The sequence below is a fragment of the Argiope bruennichi genome, chromosome 2, assembly GCF_947563725.1.
Source record: "Argiope bruennichi chromosome 2, qqArgBrue1.1, whole genome shotgun sequence".
NCBI lineage: Eukaryota > Metazoa > Arthropoda > Arachnida > Araneae > Araneidae > Argiope > Argiope bruennichi.
Window position 1 is genome coordinate 111,145,313 of NC_079152.1, and position 20,212 is coordinate 111,165,524.

Genomic DNA, 20,212 nt, shown 5'->3' on the forward strand with positions numbered 1-20,212 from the left:
AATATCATGACACTTCGAATCAAGAATTTTGTTATTAGATATTCAAGTTTAGTTAAAAAATTCTTTTAATTGCAAACAAAAATCCAACAATGCTTTTACTTTTTGTTGGTTCAAAGTTCATTTGAAATGTTTGATTTTTTTGAAGTAAAATATTAGAGATTGTAGCTAATATTCTTGCATAAAAGTAGTGTTTCTGTCTCCTGGATGTTTTTTTAATTATAATAGAAAATGGCGAATTAAAATTTTTTTAAAAGCAAAAGCCATAATTGAGGATTTTTACATCATCTAAGTCTATTAACATAATATTCGGTATATAGTTTTATTAGAGTAATTAATAATATTGAGTGTTTTGTATTTGGTGATAAATTGCCAATATTTACATTTTTTTTTATTGCTAAAAATTGTTTTTTTATGATATGCGAAAAAAAAGTAAAAAAAAAAAAAAGAAAGAATAAGTTATAAATAATTTTGAAATTTTTTTTCCTCTCAAGTATATAAGAAATTTTGATTAAAAAAATCGTTTGATAGAGATAAAAGGTTTAGAAATTAGGCTGAGTTGTCAGTCTAATTGGCGCTATATTTTAGAATATTTCCACCATAATTGTGCAATCTATTTTACATTGATTTCAGATTTAATGAAATCGTTGATTCTGAGGTAATTAGTAAAATAATTCCTTTCTCTGAATAAAACTAGAGCAAAAGAACTTGCCTTGTGTAATTAAATTGAACACAATCTGGAGTATTGATGTGGGAGAAATAAAATTTTTACGATGCAAAAGAAAAAAGAAAAGAAAGAGAAATCTCGCCACAGTTGCATAATTCGCTCTCTGTTTCAGCCACAGCGATAGCATAGCGTGACCTTATTGATCTCTCTCCTACGTGAGAAAACTCTTGGGAAAGTTGTTAAGCGAGAGAAAGAAATTGTCTTAAAAAACTCCTAAACGCAGTGATATTATTCCCTTTTTTTTGTATTCTTTTTCAATATTCGTAATCTAAATAAAAGATGGATACTCCCCTCTATGAATATTGCATCGCACCGGGCTTTATATTTCATTTCACAGTCGTTTTTTCTAAAATGTTAAGTGCATGCATTTTGAAAGAAGTGGGAATTAGTTTAGATAACATATACCCAATTCATTTGAAACCGGCTTAGTAACTTTTATTTAATTTTAGGTGTTTTTTGAGAAATTTATCTTATTTACAAAGTAAACAAATAGTGTTGTTTAGGTATATAATAAGCTGAAATCTTAATATATCAACATTCATACTCTAGAAAATCCGATCTCAAATATTGAAATAAAACCAATAGTTTCTGAGTTAATATTATATTGAATCAGTATTGTATATTTCTGTCAGTATATCAGGATAAAAATTTAGATGGAATAACTTTTCTTATATAAATATCGACCGCCTTTTCACATACATCGTTTTTAATTAATGTTTATATATTTAAAACGATGCAAAAAATAAAACTGTATATTTGCTTTCATTTTTATTTAGATAGATATGTAAAGTTTTATGGCTTACGTTATTTATCTGATCGGGATATCTTTTTTGGCCTTATTTGGAAATTATTTTGTCTTACCAATAGATTTTAGATTGGATTCTCAAATTGTAGTTCACTGTAAACCATAGTTAATATCTTCGGATACAATAATTTTTTCAAATTACAGTGCTTTTTATATTTTTCAAATTGCTGTTAATTAAACATGCTATATTCACTTTAGTGTTCTATGTGTTCTTTAAGTTAGAATGAAATAATAAGTCCAAAATAAGACGTGATATCTAATTAGGAAATTAATAAGTTAAAGGACCGTTTTAGTGTCATTCAGATGATATTTTTATTTGTAAAATATAGCTACACCTCGCTTTCCTAAGTCCTTGATACTTATAACTTAAAAACTGATTAAGTGATCCTGCGCAATCTTAATCATTTTATTAATATAAATAATAAGTCTTAAGTTTTTTTTTATTTGATTATCAAGAAAGAATTCATATTAATAATTCACGGAGAAATCTCTCTCTCAATGAAAAACATGGAATTTATTTAGGTATCGTTTCTTAGTATATTATAGAAAATGGATAAGAAAAATAGTTGTATATGTAATAAACGTATGTGTATATATAATATTTATATATAATATATGTATATATAATAAAAGTATTAGAGTAATAATATTTATTTACAAGCCTTTATTATTAACAAATGTATTTCAAAATTCAGTTTATTATTATTATCACCATTATCTTTTTTGCGATATTTCATTAAGGTTATGAAAGGGTTACATTTTGATATATTGTTTCAAGGAACATAAAAAAGAAGGAAAAAAAAATCAATAATACGTCCATAAGCTAATTATTGACTTTTGCCCACGTCCGTCTTGACAGAAAAGGCTTGAATATGCTATCGATCGGTCCAGTGGCCTTGTGGGAACAGCACTGAAAGAAGTCGTAGAAATGGCTTTACAGAATCTGGTGACTCTGTGTTGGACTAAAGCCGCATTACGAAAGAAAAAATAAATAAATTGTGAGATTTACAGTTGTATAATCTTGTTTTCTCACCGGATAACGATCATAAATTAAAACTTACCGATCTTATCACAAAAGAATGCAAGAAACGTGCTTTTAACTAAAACAAGTGGGGAGAGTTAAATTTTTTAGGGGGTTAAGTCAAGTTATGGTCTCGCATTTTGGGCAGCATTAAAAATATGTTAGGGTCCCAAAAATTGTGACAAATTCTTATTACTTAAGAATCTTCAACACTTGTAAACAAAAAGCAAGGTGATATAATAACAACCATATCTTGTTTTGGAAAGACTTCAATAAAATTTGAAATATATAGCATTTTTCGTGTGTTTATATTCGAATACTTTGACATGCTATGATATTGGAAATGCTCCTAGTATTAACAAGTTTTGGAATTTGAAGCTCTTATTAGAATCAGGCACACGTGAATATTTAATCCATCACTTAACTCTGATTCAAAAATCAGCCAATTTGATAATAGGCGTAAAAAAAAAAAAAAAAAAAAAAAATGCACAAATTTTGCTTTCTAAACGTCTTCTGCTAGCTGTTATTAAAGGTAAATTTCTTATTACTATATTGCCATTTATGGATTTAATTATTTCTAATCACTTATTAATGTGATGATAATCATTTCAACAGATTTTAATGATATCGTCGTCTTCTATAATCAGTGGCAGATTTAGTCGTTTTGAGGCCCTCGGCAATGTACATTGTAAGGGACCTCTTTTCATGAAGTGATCAATTTAATATCATTACTACAGATTTTCATCTTAATTAAATTGTTCATTTTTTTTTGTTTTAGTATCTTTGTGAAAATGTAAATGGCTTTATTTATTATAACTTATGGCAGTTGCACATTACTATACTTAAGCAGTCCCTTGATATTAATAAATACTGTAATAACTAAATGAGCATAATAAAACAGAAAAGAGTCTAACCATTTAAACTTCACTAACTATTATCTTAAGAATTTATAATTCTTAGGCTTTGTATTTGTAACAAATTCATTTTTTGGCAATTGGCCGGTTATTTGCGATTGAAATAGCTTTTGTTTATCGTTTTTAATAAACGAACATTATTTATAGAGCAGCCAATAAATCTTCAGAGTAGGAAAAAAAAAAAATTGATTCAAAGTAAATTTTTTATAAATTAAAATGTTAAGATTTTGGAATTAAATTCTTTAAAAAATGAGTAATTAAACCAAAATTAGAAAAAAAAAAATTCATCTGGTATTTATGGCTATGCAATTTTTTTTTTTTAATAATCAGCTTTGCTTTGGAATAAAATCAAACCCGCTAAGTATTAACGATACTACCATGCAAATTAGACTAGTTTAATCTATTTTAAAATTGAAATTAATATTTCTCTTTTTACCATTATTTACCGAAGTTAAATATTAAGTTGCTTGAAATGTGTTGATTTGTTTAAGATAATTTGAAGTTCTCTATAAGAATCCATTATATTCTAGATATGAAAGTGGATCGCTGTTTTCTTTTATGCTTTTTGAGCATCTGCTGTGAAAACTGGTTACTGCATTTGCACTCGAAATATATCCGATTAAAAAACTCATCCATCTAATGTGCTGTAACCCTATCATCAGAAGTACCCGTAAACCATGTGTCTCCTATTGAATCGTGATTGACAGGAAAACCGAGTTTTGAATATTCTTTCTTCGAAAGCGGCAAGGAGGAAAACTAAATTATTTCTTGTTGTGAAATCTTGCAAGGAATCATAAAATTCAGCTTTTATTTTATGAAAAAAACACTTTTTTTTTTGTTTTGTCCTTTATATTTTCTTTGTTCTTTTTTTATTATAGTATATCTGATGAGGAATTCTTACATCTTATATAACGACATTGATTTTGCTGGAAAAATAATTTTCCAGTAGTAAATAATGATTAAACTTGAAATAAATTACCAAGATCAACATTTTAGCAGTAATATAAACATTTGTACGAACATATTATGAAACATTGCCCGTTATATTCTCCTTTTTCAATATTTATTTTGTTTTATGCTAGATTCCTAAAGAAACTTGTTGGGAAGTCTTCCTTATATACTTTATTTGTTTTTTTGAGTTGTACTTCGAGCATGAGTAATCTCCATTTTCATAAGCGAGTAATTCTCAATTGCTCATTTCCCGCCGTTGCAAGGGGCTGAAGACCTTTCTTGGAAAAACGGACGGCATCTTGTAATGCACAGTTGTAAATCTATCCAAGAAACGTCCAATTTATACTACTCAAATGCTTATGGCGTTTTCAGATCACATGAAAATCCTGTTACGCTTTGGATTCTGTGAATTTTATAATGTGAATTTAAGAAACATTTTTAATGCTAGGGTACTGAAGTTGTAAATAAAAAGTTCAAAATAGTTGAGGGTTAATGTTTTATTTCCTTTTGCTGTCTTATAATTTAAGAGTTTTGTGGGAAGTTGCTACCCACTGTGCGGTTTCCGGAGGAAAAAGATAAAATAAGCGTGTACTATAACTTTTAAAATAAATTTGCAGGAAGAAGACTCTTATCTTGTAGGAACACTGGTGTTAAAAAACAAATAAATAATGCACTGCAGTTCAATCGCGATTCTTTAATCATGGCTTTTTTTAAATGTGACGTTATTGGTCATATGATTAAGTATAATAAGTATGTATGTCACTTTAAATTTACCTATTAAGTCTTGGCATCCTATAATTCTTCATGTAATTAAATTGGCGCTAAGGATTTGATTCGAAACTATTTGAGTATAAATTAACTTTATTTATTTATTTATTTTGCGTAGAATGATCTTTTTGAATTTTTCAAAAAGATGCGATAGCAGTTTAATCTGAAAGCGAGTCGTCTTTTTATTAAAAAAAAAATCTTCTAATAAAGAGGATTAGATCTAGAATTTAATAATTTATTTTTATGTTTATTAATATTTCCTTTCTTATAACAAAAGCTAGTATAAAAAAAAAGTTTCTTTGTACATCTTCAGGACAGTTTTTCTTTAATATGATTTGAGTGGTTTTCTGAATCAATTGCTTGAATTGAAATTTTTAGTTTCAGATCTATACAAAATTGTCTATTTATCAAAAAAAAAAAAAAAAATCATCTGCTGTCAGTTGTTGATTTTCATATGCAGAAAATATCAGTTGTCGGAATTAGCATCGATAATGGGCCTGATTTTTATACATTGCCAAAATCCACTCTATAACTATTTGTGACTATCAATATTGCTTATAATGATCAAAAGGTTACATAAATATCCGTATTTTTGCCATTTCGGAAGGCTTTTGAAAAATTATTTATATTTCATTAATTTCGAAAAAAATCTGTAAATTCTCAAGGTTTCTTTTTTTTTACTTATTCCTGTTTGTGTGTTGTGTTGTCTGGCGTTCTGGCTTAGGGGTAGCACATCTTCCCTGTGATCTGGCCGTCCCAGTTCGGGCATGGTTGTTCTCCTATGTTCTATCTATGAGCTGTGTGAATGTGCCCCCCTGTAAAAAGGGGTTGTGCAAGCAAATGTGACGCACGAAGTAGCGAAGTCGTACTCTTGGCTCTAGTTGATCTGTCAGCGGGCTTATAAAGTGCAATAAGTCACCACAACAACAGAATTTTTTAATATTTAAATCTATAAGTTGGTATCTTATGTTGACTGCTGTTTTGAGTAAAATCACTTGTTTACGCTTTTTCTTCCTTACATGGATTAAAATAATTATGTCTTAAAACAAGTCTATAATGAGGTAATAAATTCGTAGCCCAAGAGGTTAATGATCTTAAAATTCAAAAATTCGTCTCCCCCCCTCCCCAACTGACAAACCAATATTTATCCAGTAGGTCGAATGAAATCGATCAGTTTTCTTTCCTAGTAAAAAAAGGTTTTAATATGTATATATTTTTTATATTTCTTTGTCATCATTAGAATTAAAAGTATTAGAATATGTGTTTATTTAGAATTGTATATAATGTGATATAGTAGTGTGGTATAGTTAGGTGTATATGCGCTTGTATGTATGATTGCTTGTCGAAGACGGTCATTCGAAAATGCAGAGAGATAAATGGATGAAATTAGGTGCTTGATTGCATCATTAGATGTTTTGTTTTATATCACATTTTGAATCAAATTTTGTCTCTTACTGTCTTTTAACTATCTTGACCTATAAATTTACTTTCTAATTAGATGTCATATCCTGTTTGGAACATTTGTTATTATTTTAATTCCTATTGTAATATAAGGACATTTGAGATAGTGAAGCGTTTTTAAGAGATTTTTGCATTTTTAATTACTTAATACTTTTACTTAATAGTAGATTTTAAATTTTAAAGAACAATATTTCGATGCACGAGTCAGACTTGTAATTGTACATGAAGGGCTTAAGTAAATGAAGTTCGATATATTGTGTCAACTTCAAGATTGTAAAGTTGTATCAAAATTTGGATGCAGTAGATCAAAGTAATGAGGTTCAAAATTTATAATTAAATTTTCTTCAGTAGATGAAAAAATAAAAATAAAAATAAACACGAACTGGGTCATAAGTGTTTTAGTGTGAGAAAGTATAAAGCTGAACTCTTACACTGGCAATGAAATACACGGATAATATGAAATGTCATGATACCAAGTACCAAATGTGCAATATACGACTTTATATGATTTTTCTGTTTTTCGGAATAAATCGTTGTTATAAAGTCTTTTTTTATCCACTTGAATCTTGCTAAACCAATACAGAATGCATTAAAAAAAGAATCAGTTCAAATGTAGTATCTTGAGGAAATATTCAAATTTTAAAATTAACGTAATAATAATAAAAAAAAATCTTAATGTAAGTGTATAATAGAAAGATCGATTTCAGTGTCTGGTTCAGCTTTTCGTGGAATATAATACAATTCATTATTAGCCCAATTTGTTCAGTTAGATTAAATATTTATTGGATCAAGCTATCGTTCTTTTTACTGCTTCTTCATTCATCCCTATTAGACTGGGACATTTCCGCCTATTGTTTGCACGGGGCCCGTATATCACACTAACCGACTTGAAACATGCACTCGTGGAAAACAAAGGCGACCATTCATGTTGCGAGATTTCGCCATGCTTGACTGAAAAACATCTGAGGAAGTTACTCCGTTGGAGCAAATCTTTGCCGAACGGATCCACGCAAAAGGATGATTTTTTTTTTTAAGAATCTCGTTGTATCTGAAACCGAGAAAAGTAATCTATGTGTCAATTTGCATTTTGCTGCTAAGAGATTAGAGGATTAGCAGGTTCTTTGCTTTTTTGTAATAAAATTGTCTAAAGAAACAGGGATTGATTAATCGAGTAGAATTTGAATTTTTTTGGAATTTTATTTTTCTGATTGAAATTTTTTATATATATTGGTTGGTAATTATTTTATTATAAATATATCGGTGTAACATTTCCAATATTTTTTTCATAATTCAAGAATTTTTGACATGATGAAAATATTAGTGGAATCTAATTGCCTGAAATTTTTGTCGAGTTCATTTCAATATCTAAATAAAGAATGTGATACTTGATTAGAATGTTTCTAATCTACGTTTTTTTTTTTTTTTTTTTGCTGAATTCAGTTGAAAACGTAAGCACAAAACATTAGTTATGTGTAATTTTAACTATATCTATACATTGATGCTAATATATAAAATAATCAAATGTATAAAAGAAATATTTCCTTATTTATTAAAGTTTAAAAGGCCAAGGCGCTTATATTTTCCCAAAAAAAAGTTTTATATTACTTCTAATTTATCATTAATATTCCTCTCATATTTTAAGATATTTTGTTTTAAACTAAGCAAATCCTATAAATTCGAGTGAATTGAGTTATGTTACTATTATAAAAACTACGACAAGCTCAAACGTTTTCCCCCAGCCTTAAAATCCTCTTTTGTTAAAACTATTATAGTTTGGGATATATATTTAATTTAGTAAATTGCAATTTACAGTTACTCTTCAGTACTTTCTCTCGCTTATTTTACTACTTTTCTAAGTTGATGGATATTTTGCCCATTATTGTTAGCAATTCTTAAAAAGAAGTTAGAAACAGACTGTTATAACATGATTTCCATGATTATTGACTTGTCAGCCTCAATGATTATGTGCTACTCTTTTATCGTTAACTATACTTTGAAAGAAGTCAAAAACTGACAGTAACAGTGTTTCTGCGATTATTGACTTGTCAGTCACTGCAGTAAAACTACCGTAATTCACTCTACTGCTGCTGGGCGATCTCTGGACTTAAACCTGTATCTCCTCACCCCTTCCAGCTGTACATACATTACGAAGAAAGAGATCTTACACGTGCTATTGATATACATTCTTTTCTAAATTTATAGACCTCGCAACCTCCCCTCGTGTCCCTACCTGCTATTTTTAGTCGCCCCCATTACAAAGATGTCATTCTGGCGAGAGAATGTCTAGCGAAGGGTGTAATAGATTTATGAATGGGTGCCTTTCTTTTAGGAAACGGAATTGCTAATTTTGGAATGGATGTCATGTAGTATTTTTTCTTCATTTCATTCATCGTAAAGGGTCTAAGCGATGTACTTCGTCTTCTATACAGATTAAATGGTTCGTTAACAGTTGTATCTTCCCAGGTGGATGACTTAAGTAAGGCCGGGAGCTGAAGTTATCTTAAGATTTTTCTGTTTATTTTAGAGCTATTTTTCTTGCGGTGATACTAATTCTTTGATCTTTTACCCTTTTTTTAATGTTTTTTTAAAAATTGAGTTTGTTAGGGAAATGGCAGTTAATTATACGTGCTAAATTGCCCGGAAAAGTTAAAATAGCATTATAACAAACGAAAAAATTCTTTCAAGTTATATTCACAAGCATTTTTGTACATTTATAACCCCTCCTCCCCCTTGATTCTAAATAGAGTGAGGGGTTTTATTTAAGGAAGTTTCATCGTTCCACTCAAAAAAAAAAAAAAAAAAAAAAAAAAAAAATCCATATGAAGAAAATTTAAAAAAAATTATAAATTAAAAATTAATGTATATAAACTTGCAAAATAATAACAAATACTAAAACTATCGAATTCACTTTATTGGTTCATTTATTTTATTATTTATGTCCAAAAATCAAAATTAAAAAAACCATTCGGGGATAAAATATTTTCTTAAAATTTAATGAAGGTTTTTTTAAATATTTGTCTCAATTCATCATTATTAATATTACAGATGTGTGTGTTCTATTTGCTAATACTTAGGAAGGTGAATTTTTTCCCCCACAAAAATAAATTTTACATCATCTGAGAACTAAAAAAATTATATTTCCTATGATGTAATTTTTTTTTTCATGTTAAATTTTTCTATGTCTAGTTTTATTTAAAAAATACTTTAGATGTGCTAAATATACAAAACAATATATTGCATTGTTGAAGTGAAACTCAAATCGTTTTCATTGTTGCTACTACTATTTCACCGTTTTTGTAATGTTTGATATGAACATTCGATTTATTTTTCTATATTATGTTGGTTTTAGTAAAAGGCATACTTTTAATATCATTTTTGATATTCTGCTGCACTTACAATGAAGTCTTAACTTCATTTAGAAACAAGCAATGGTGAAACTTTTTTTTAAAAAAATGCATGCATTTTTAAGTACTGCTGCTTTTTTCTGCAATATAATTGCATGTATGAAGATATATAAAAACCCAGAAAATCGTTACTCTGTGCTCGAAACGGTGTAAAGCTTCTACAATAGTATGAGTTGTATGCCTTATAGGATTCGATGTCTTTTAAGAGTAACACAAAATATGTAATTGGAACACTTTTAACAATCCTTAAACAGTCGAACTAATTGTAAAAGTGAGAGTAATAATAAATCAGCAATGAATATGAATCTTCTTATTTATTTTTCAATTTTAGGGCCTATGCTTGATTTTTTTTAGACGAAAATAGGACTAAATTCAGAAGTTTCTAATGGATATATATATTTATTAATAACTGATTAATGAAAGTGAATTTCTCTGAATCACCGAATTGGCTTTCTATATTGCTTTCTCTGGTTTAGATTGAAGAATTTTTCTCAATAATGCATTGTCATTTATTTTTAAACACCTGTTTCGAACATTTTGCTGCACAATTGAAGAGCAGTCAAAAGCAAATCGACTTTTAAAGTATTGGAACGTATGGAAATAAAATTATATTAATTTTTTTGCAACAGTCGTGTTTTTAATGAATATGTATAATTTGAAATATTGTAATCTGAGTTTTTTTTTTGTAATTGTTTTATTTTATGTGTAATTTATAAATTCGTGTATTATTTTCAAAACGATTTCATATATCAAGTTCCATCTTTTTTTTAAAGATAATATAAATAATGTGAAATAAAATTAATTATTGGAATACTTTTTAACTGAGCGGGTGTATAATAGATTTAGTGAAAAATTCACAGTTTTGAAAGTATTTAATTACTTTAAACTTTTTTTTTTTGTTATACAAATTATTTTCTTCCGTGCATTCTTTAAAAAATAATTTAATACAATATGCAATTATTTCGGACTTTTTTTTTTTTTTTTGACGACATTATTTGTTACCTAAAAAGCACCATTAAAGCATCAAGAAAATTTTGAACCATTCTTATCTTCTTTGATCCTTTATTGATTGCATTTTTGCAATTGCATTATCCTCTGTTAACGATATGCGATCTGTAATTGATTTGAATTTGACCGTTTTTGTTATCGCAAAAATCATTTTTGGTAATGCTAAGCCAACAACATAATTAAAAAAAATTAATGGAATACTTTTTATTGACCGACGTAATGAATTTAGTGGAAATTCACATTCTGAAGGTATCCATCCCCCCCCCCCACACACACACTGTTATATAATATAAATATTTTCTTCCATGCATTTTTTTTTTCAAAAATATTTCAATATCATAAATTTTTCGAACAATTCTTTAATGGAATAATTTAATGCCTAGAAAGCATCATTATGGCTCCAAGAAAATTTCTGAAGTCTTCTTATCTTTTGTTACCCTTTATTAATTGCATTTAATTAAGTGGTTCATAAATAGAAGTTTTGGCAACCCTTTTGTTGTTAAGGGACGTCCATTCATTTCTTATTTCCCTTAGAGTGCAACTAACCACAGCTACACTTCTCTTTTTGTAGGAAACTTGTGTCATATATGCGTGATTTGTGCCTCTTTAAAAGTTTATCTTATGATAAGATAAAGGAAACACTTTTACTTAACGAGTTTTCTTCTTTTGGCCTCTGCCTTTTACGATCCACTTGAGTACTCTTACGAAGACAGCAGTTTTGGAAGTTATTTATCGACATTCTTATCTTCATCTCGTAAATTGTTTGCAATAAAACTGTATATCGGACGTTAAAAAATGAAGAATAAACAAATGACTTTGAAAGATGCGGCGATTTAGGAAGAACACTAGTGGGAAAAATATATTTGGTAATGCCTGCTGTGCATATATTTAGGTTGTCAGTGACATAGAGCTACGTTTTATTATTGAAATTTATAGATTTAGTTTAATGATTAAGCTTTTCTTTGCTTTATTTCTTGATTTAATTTGTCTAAAGCCGCGGTTGTTAAGCAATGTGCCATTAATTAAGGGGAAAAAATAGATATTTCAGTTGTTAATTAAGATAGAAAGTTGCTGTTTTATTGTTGAAATCTATAGATTTTGTTTTAATAATAAAGTTTTCTTTGTTTTTCATAGCTTAATTTGTCTAAAGCCGCTGTTGCTAATCAATGTATCATTAATTAAGAAAAAAAATACATATTAAAAAATTAAATTATAGGTTTGAACAGTAAGTTAATGAAACTTACATATATTTCATTTTCTTGTATACAAAGGCATTGCAATCGTCGGGGGAAAAAAAACACCTCTCCTGATATTTTCTTTTATTGATCTTCACTTTTTCGACTGGTGTGCGCATCCAGTTTGTGTTGGACAAGCCATTAGCGACAAAATGTCAGAAAAGCGATTGGCGGTTTGATGCAAATTAAAGATAGTTGGACATTTGCATGTTTATTCCCTCGTCGCAGAAGTGTAGGACATTAGATGAAGTTCTGACCAAAAATGTTATTAGAGATGAGAACATAATCGATGATATGCCTGTACTAACCAACAGTTTTCACCTTTAATCAGTTGTTGAGTATTTCCTGATGAATATACGACACTTATAACATGAATGCAGCTGTCCTTCGATTTCGTGAACATAAAAATTCAAAAACACAACGAGGTTAAAAGGATATTATTTGATATCTGCTATTTGCATAAAATTGTAGATTTCTATTGAAAATTTTTCGAAATAGATTATGAAGAGGAATTTCTGAATTATATGCATGAGCATATAATTCAGAAATTTAATGAGTTTAAATCTGTGATATTTGGATTTTGGTTTTTTCCAAGATTTCAATTTGCAGTATTGCAAATGTTGGTTTAAATATGCCAACGGTTTAGCTGTATGTCGGCTTATCTATTCTTGGGGACACGGCTTTTGCACCAATAAATGCAGCGATGTAGGCGGTATTCTCCAGCTCTCAAAAGATGGCGGTTGAGAACTATCATGAGATTTTAGAAGAGTTTACTTTGATAAGTTAGAAGAAATAACGCATTTTTTTAATTGCAACTCTCTTCATAATCTATTTCGAAATTTTCTATATGTATTTACTCACCAAATCGGTATCGAATTTTGGATCCAATCGGTCTGAGATAGTTTCAAAACCTGATTTCTCTTCACTATACAAATAATGCAAAATCGAAAACGCTCTTTATAGTAAAACTCTGGAAGAATGTCGTGTGAATATTTCTCTTTGGTTATATTATTAATAGTTTTATATAATAATACAAATATAGCCATGCTGTACCAAATTACAGTGGTGGAAAAAAACAAACTGCAATTAAAATCCTAAGACGATTTGTTGCATCTTATAACTAGAGGGGGGGGGACTTTAAAAAGAAGTTGCTTTTTGCAATACTAAATGTATATTTTACATATTTTTTTACATAAATACTTCTGTTGAATTTTATAAAAAGAAAAAAAAACCAGTTTTATAAATTTAAAGTTATTTAAAATTTATCTAATGAAGTCAAGATCATTTTTAAAGGGATTGAGAGATTGCAATTTATTTCGGAAAATTTTTACAGAAGTTTTCTAAACAGTGTTCTTTTATTCAGTCATTTTGTATAATAGCATTCGAAGAAAAATAATTCAATCTATTTTGAAATTCAATAAAGTTTCAATTATAATGGATAAATAGGGATTATTGTATACGGATTATACGCAAAGAAAAAAAGGGAATAATGTTTTTCGTGATATATTAAGCAAAATGGTCATCTTTTCTCATATGAATTAAAAAGAAAGAATAGATTCATTTGATGATAGCTTAAAGGCAAAACATTTGAAATTTTTAAGAAGGAAAATTTTTTTGTAATTGTTGTTTTCCTTCTAGTCGATATTTTGTAGCTGCTAAATCTTACCATCTCATGCAATGCAACATCCATACTTAAGGTTTATTTGTACTATTTTAAGTATTTCATCGCTACCTTAATAGCTTTTGGAGATATTTTAATATCTTTGTCGTAATTTGATTGACCTATAAGCTCGTCTATTGAAGCAACGATTCTTTTTCTTTTAGATGCTCTAATAAAAAAGGTCTTATATAAAAACGCAAATGAAGTCGGACTGATTGAAACATAATGATATGCATAAAAATTAGCAAATAATTAGTTAGTAGTTTGCTATCCCAGTGATTTAATTAACTTGGAATTGCTAATACATAAGCTGAATAGCCCTCTCAGGTGTTACGTGCCTATCGGATGTTGACATATTACAATCGAATTTTAAAAATCAATCTACATAATGATGTCAAAAACTATTGTAATGTGAATGTATAATCAATACCATTATATTCATTTATAGTAGAATTATAAATGTATTAAAATACATTTTTATATTTAATTTGTAACTGATATCTTTTAAAACGGAACGTCGGACTCCTCTGAATTGCTCGATAAAATATACCAATAAAAGTCCAAAATATTAATTTATTTATTTAACTACGAATCTCGCTGCCAAACTTCCTACTTCTCTGCCGAAATTCTGATAAATAAAATATTACCGATGGAAGCCCAAAATACTTGTTTAACCATGCAATCCACCAAGTCCAATCATTTGAAAAATGTACAATTCTTACCAGATTAAGAATTGGTCACACGGCTCACACATGAACATTTACTGTTTGGGAAACCCGCATTCCGATGTATAGTGTGTCAGTGTCCTATGACAGTTCTTCACATTTTAATAGAATGTCCACAGTTTAATAATCAACGCATTCGTTGTTTTCATTCTCCTCACATTGAATTAAAAAGCATTCTTCATAAAGTTTCCCATCCTCTTTGTACCTTTTAAAAAATGATTGGCTTTTACTTTTTGATACGATTCTTAAATAACTTTTAGATTGTGTTTTATCATGCTACTACTTTTAGTAAATTTTAACAATTTAGAAACAAATTTTTAAGATAAGATGAACGCTTACCATATTTTTGGCGCAGTTTAATCAAAAATGGTTCTTATGCCAATAAACTCCATCAGACTAGACCAAACACGTGCTTCGCCGCCAAATTTCTTACTTCTCTGCTGAAACTCTGATAAATAAAGTATTACCGATGGGAGCCCAAAATATTCATTTAGCCATGCAATCCAAACACGTGAGATTGCTGCTAGTCTCGCTGTCAAATTTCTCTATCGAAACTCTGATAAATAAAGTATTACCGATGGAAGGCCAAAATATACATTTAACTATGCAATCCAAACACGTGAGATGTAGCTTCGAGTCTCGATGCAAACCTCTTACTTCTCTGACGAAACTCTGTTAAATGCTGCAGTCATTGGATCTCAACAGGTTTTTGTTTATAAAGGTCAAGCTAGAGTTGTTCTAGGAAATTAACGAATATAGTTAACGGCAACTATCTTGACGAAATGATTAAAAAATCCTCCATCTTCTACTGCAAACGCTTGGTATCCATGGTTTCTTCCAGTAACAAGAGGCGACTGCTTAATCTGACGATCGAGGTTCTTTCTTCCATCCAGCTATCTGGAAAATCGAAGACAGGCGACTCATGAGGGTGTTGCTCGCTGACCTTTCACCCCCATTCTTCTGCCCGCCTCAATTTATTCCTGCGTCCGTCACGGAGTGACCCAGGCGGCGCAGGAATGCTAATGAAAAACCAAGCCAGGCCTGGTCAAGTTTCTCTGCAAGAAAAAAAAAAAAAAAAAAAAAAAAAAAGGGTGAGGTGCATCTGATTAACGAGCATTCTCTGACTTGCGTTTTGTTGCTGCGCGAAAAATCTCGCCGGTCTTCGGTTTGATGAGTGAGGTAGTCATAAAGCCGGTCGTGAGGAAGGGTGGAAGTTTTCTTTTGTGCATAATTTAAAGCGGGATGTTAAAATGTTTGTATTATTGTTTAATGAAATGTTTTTAAGAGGGTGTAGAAGCTAGTTAAAGGAAAATAGTGAAGAGATGACGTAGGAATATTATTTTTGTCCGCCGCTTTATTTCGTTTTTAGTATCTTTATTATTAGTATCTTTATAATAAAGATGAAAGTGTGTGTGTGTTGGCGCTCTACAAGCCAAGCCGTTTGCTTTAGAACTACCGAACTTCGCACAGAAATACTTTGGAGTGTGGAAATGTGCCTCGGAGCCATTTTTTTTTTAAAGTTTTAATTAGAATTTTATTTAACATAAAAGTAAGCGAAGTTTTGGTGTTTTTCCACAATGACTTTTGCAAATGTTGCGGGAAAAAAAAATTTACACTTTCAGATATTTTTAAAAAAATTTCTTTTTATTGATACCAATTTAATAATCTTGTGAATTTTTCTTAAATTTTGGGCAATTTTTTAAAGAATATATATATTTTTTTTCTAATTTCCAACAATCGATTAAATTTTTTTTTGCTTAGAAATTCAAACACCTTTGATTGTTTCATCAACGCTGTGATCGCGGGATATTTTTTCCATTAGTGAAAGTTGTAAAGAATTTTGTTTAATATCTATGTTGTTTACTGGATAAATAAATAAATAAATAAAAAAGTGAAGTTACGAAATCACGATCATTATATCACGGAATTTAGAAGGCTGACGTACCTGATATTTAACAGCGCTGTGATATTATTGACTTTCTGCATTAGAAAGTTTCATGTACACGATAATTAAAACATAAAACAATTGAAATGATATAGCCTTTATGTCACAGTCTGGCGAAATCATGGACATAACATTATATCTGAACTACTTATCTGAAATCGAATATAAACAGTATTTCCAACGAACAAACTAGTCTTTGCAGCATAAAACCACATATGGAAATATTTAAGGAAAACATTTATTTAAAAACGCATTAATCGCTTAATTTAACTGCATAATCTTCAGGTAAATTGTCATTCAAACTCTTTATTAAGTGGAGCAACCGGAACAAAATTAGAATTTAGCTTAGTTGATTAACTGATATATTAACTGATTAACTGATCTAAAAGCATTAAATATTGTATGCCATCGATAAAGCACAAATGTACCAAAATTTAAATTTCCAACCCATCAAGGAGTGAAAAATCTATTACAAAACTTAACAGACATGGTGCAAATTAATTTTATTAAAAAAACCCATATTGATATGTTTTTATTAATTCAGTCGTAGTAAAAACGAAAACTAATTCGAATTTAGGTATTGCTTTTGTATCGTGTTATTCTGAAATTCAGTGGACCAAATTAAAATTCGAATTAAAAACGCTCGAAAATGTAATTATATTTTATTGTATTCATAGTTTTGAAATCAAACCAAGAATAATATATTTTTGAATGTGAAGCCTTATTTGTATAATTTTCTAAGCATATGCAAAAAAATCTGAAATTTTTAATGTTTTTATTTTAATAGGAAATGCTTACACATCCAGTATTTCCATTCAAATAAGAATTAATGAACTTTTCTAAACTGTTTTTCCTATTAGATACGTGGAAAATAGTAGAAAAATAAACTTCATTTTAGAATTATTAAGCGTATTGGGCTTTATTTTCTTAATTTAAAATTATTAATTTGATTCAAATGTGAAACCATTGGGACTCTTTTTAGTATTCTCAAAAATAATTAATAATTGATGCATTTTTCCCCCTCACTACATGTGTAACCTTTGCGAAAAATATAATTCGCAGTCTTTTCTTATTTATCTTTCAAATCTCGGTTTTATGCCTGTTGAGTGAGTCCCTCTCAAAATGTGGGTCCCCCTGAAAATGGGCTTATTCAGCCTTCACTTATCAAGATGCCAATCATGTGTTATCTGCTGTATCAAGAAATGACATACAGTTGACAGCATTATCTGGATTAACGCTAGTATAAGCTGCGGAATATATAATCTTTTTATGTGATATTATACATCATGCCAGTTTCCGTGGCAGTACCTATTATTTTAAACTTTGTCTTATACATGCTGATGATATATGCATATACATATTAAAACTTGTATTTAAACTAGGTAGTACGTATTTAAAACTTGTTTCTTTTATTGAATACTGATCATCTCCAGTGCCTAAAGAATTTTACTTTGGGCATTGGTGTTAATTTAACAAATTAAGTAAGTACTGTTTTTAATGCTTCATTAGGAAGAATTATTCGTTAAAAAGCGCAGAGTTCTTCATTTAAGGAGACGAATTTTTCATATCATATAATTTAATCATCATGGCGGTTATTATTTTAAAGATCCTTTGAAACATTATGTACAAATAATTTTATTTTATCGACTTTTTAATGATTAAATTTTAAAATATAATATTAATTAATTTAAATCGTTATAAATAGTTTAAATCTTTATCAATTTAAAGACACTTTGATTTAACTTTCGTGGATTTTCGTTCACTATCGTAACTTAATATATTAACTAATGTAAATACGCTTGCATAATTATTATCGGAATAAATGAAGGATTAATTGCATTGAAGAAAATGTAATTAAATGTTTTTTTTTGTAAAATTATTTTGTATAAACTATTGAATATTATTTTTCCACACTATATTTAACGAGTCATAAAGCTCAAAAAGAGAATTCATTCTAAGTATTAAAACATAAAAACTATGAAAAAAAAAAAACTGTCATCGATAAAAATATTATAAATATTTAAGAAAAGTCCTTATTTTAGATTCCCTGTTCAGTTTGGCACCTTTGGCGCCCATTCTCCCTGCATTTGATTAGTTAGTTATAATTTTCTATATTAATTTTACAAATAATTTTTCTTACAAATGAATAATTTTCGATACATTTGCTTCTAATAATTATAATAAAAACAAAAACTGGAATAACTGTTGCACTCTATATTTTATTCCTTTTGTTCTATTTATTACTTATTTTGATAGCAACTTTATTTTCATTGCTAAGTGATCTTTAACGATTAGTCAATTGGATTAAGATATTAACAAGTACACCCATTTATTCCAAATACGAACAAATATATATATGTTACCGTTAAAGTATGAAATCCGTTATTTTATAGAATACCTAATTCCATGAAATAACTGATCGTGTCCGTTAAAGTGTAAAACTCTCTTGTATTTCATGGTTTAACTAGTTATTTCATAGAATAACGATCTGCAGCCCGATGCAAAGTGTAAAATAATCTATATCATATATCTCGCACGACTAATACATTTACCTTCCAACCCTACTGCATTTATGTTTTTGTTCGTTTGTTTTAGAAATAAAAAAATGTTTTTGTTTTAGAAATAATGTTTTTTTGTAATTCCAAGTGTCATTTTAGTAATCCTTGTTGTAACAAATGATTTTATGGTGCGTTTCCATAAATACCATTTATACGCTGCATAAATTAGATAAATTGCTTCTTTTTCACTTTAATTGTCTATCATTAGTTTCATTTCATTTTAGATAAATTGTTTATTTTACACTTTAACTGTCTTTCATTAGTTAATTTATAGAATACCTAGTTATTTCATAGAATAACTAGTTAAAGTGTCAAATTAATAACATATTACACACTTTAACGGACACGATCAGTTATTTCATGGAATAACTAGGTATTCTATGAAATAACTGCATTATATACTTTAACGGTAACATATATATAAAAATAGAGAATTCAATTGTAAAAATATAATTTATTAAATATTTTAATTTTAATTTTATCGATTGTGTATAATAATGATAACCCGAAGCTTCGCGAAAGGCACTTTGCATGAAAGTATAAAGGAATTATTTGAAGACAAAACTAGGAAAACAGATGTTTGGAAGAAGAAAAAGTAATAAAGAATGCAATGTTTTACTCTTTCAAGCATGAGCCACAATTTGGCTAGAAAATGATTCTTGTGCCACTAAACCAAATAATAACCACCACTTTTAAGCATGGTGGTTTATTCCCTGAATTTTTTTTATATCTAAGTATTTAAAGTATGGCGGTTCAATTTTTAAACCACTTAATGAAGAAATAAATTAAAGAAATATACAATATTAAGTAGTTTAAAAACAATTAACATGCATTAATACAAGTGATTCTGGAAATAAACCACCATGCTTGAAAGAATTAATACTGCTTTTAAGATCAAAGATATTCCAGTGATTTGGGTTGATTCTGTACTGTTGAGTGCGCATCTGGCATGTTTTTTTTTCTTTTTTTTTTTTCAGATTTACTCTAATTTTCAAAATTAAATGAAAATAAATTTTCTTTAAATATATTTATT

At 28.7% G+C, this 20,212-nt stretch overlaps 1 protein-coding gene across 4 annotated transcripts in view; it reads left to right on the plus strand.

Annotated features, from left to right (window-relative positions):
* The window catches only part of LOC129989117 (SH2 domain-containing protein 3C-like), a 186,473-nt gene that overhangs the window by 132,477 nt on the left and 33,784 nt on the right, over nucleotides 1-20,212 (plus strand). The window lies entirely within an intron of this gene.